The sequence below is a fragment of the Myotis davidii genome, unplaced genomic scaffold (genome assembly GCF_000327345.1).
Source record: "Myotis davidii unplaced genomic scaffold, ASM32734v1 scaffold892, whole genome shotgun sequence".
Lineage (NCBI taxonomy): Eukaryota > Metazoa > Chordata > Mammalia > Chiroptera > Vespertilionidae > Myotis > Myotis davidii.
Genome location: NW_006284341.1, coordinates 2,043,664 through 2,045,246, shown reverse-complemented (window position 1 = coordinate 2,045,246; position 1,583 = coordinate 2,043,664).

Sequence of the window (1,583 nt, the reverse complement as noted above, 5' to 3'; positions counted from 1 at the left end):
AATCAATTTAGCTTGAGGTACTGGTGATACCATCAGGTTGGTAATTTGGATATGTTGAATAGCTGTGTTATATTGTTAGAGTTAATCTGCTTAATATATTAATAATAAAACTTTAAAACATAAAATTCAGCACATTTTGATGGAGTCAGTCAATGGGCAGTGCCCTCTTAACATTAGGTAGACTGAAACAAATATCACTCCATCATATTTTATCTGTGAAGTTTCATTAAATCTATTGTGAAATTCCATGGGATAAACTGTGGATGGAGTTATTAACTACAAGTCTTTGTCTTGGTTGCTTAGCTCAGCCGGTCAAAACACAGCACAAAGGAGGATAAGAATGTGGTAATGATCACAGGAAGGATTTTATCTACATAAAATAATGACACTTGGCTTTTAGAATACTTTTAGCAATCAAAGTTAATGTGGACATGTAAGTCTGGGAATTAATTTCAAACCAAACAAAGCCACACCATGAAACCTTAAAACAGAAGGTGTGCCTATGTTGTCATGCTCTTCCTTCTGCCCTTCAAATGTTTGCCCTCCATAAGGCTTCCCCATTCATTTGGGGGTGGAAGTGGGAAGGAATACTTGTCAAAATATTAAATTATTCCTTGCTCCTTATGGCTCCAACTTTTCTCAATAAGATGACAAATAGTTAATAATAGTGATAATAATACTAATAACATCATCTTACATTGATTGAGTACTTACTATAAGGGTTTAAGGGTTGTTGTTATTTTTTCTCATTTGATTCTAAAAATGCATTCATGAAGTAGGTAACTAATGTCAGCCCATGTTCAAGTGAAGGCATCAAGACTCCAAAGAGGTTGAATAATTTGCCTAAGATCACTTAATAAATTACAGAGCCAAAGTGCAAATGCTGCCTGACTCACTTAACATGTTGTGTTTAATCTTTCCTAAGTCAGCTCCAGAAATATAAACTTTTAAAACTACATTAACTCAGGAAATTTTAAAGTTCCACTCTATCCCCTACTCACACATAGTCACTTGACCCTCACCACTGATCATTTAAATATTTGTTTCAGATAACTACACTATGTACTAGTGATTAATGGAGTGTTGACAATGACCTTTTGGTTAATGAGAGAAATGCACTTGTTCTTTGAAAAGATGATGCTTTTGAGATGATCCAACCATAAATGGGCCATGAACTTTATGTTGATTTCCTAATTGTGATGATGCATAGGTTTCAATTCCACTGAAATGTTCACTTTAAGAGGCGACAGTCTTTTCTCTTTCCATTGTTGATACAACTGTGAAAGGTTAAAGTAAATGAACTAGCCCACATAGATTCTACCCACATCCTTGCCTTACCCTGAAATGTATTCTGACGGACTGAACTGAGCAAAGCAAACCAAAGAATTCTAGTTAATAACTCCAATAACCACCCACACTAGCTTGAGAATTTTGCAAGAGAGTTTCTAGTGAAATTTCAGAGATATGTTATAGTTATGAAACCTAAAGCATTGTTTCTATCCATTCCAGAACTTAGACTGTACTGTCAATGTGTATTCTCTATATCTATCCAACACTAATCTGTTTAGTTCTTGAAGTACTAT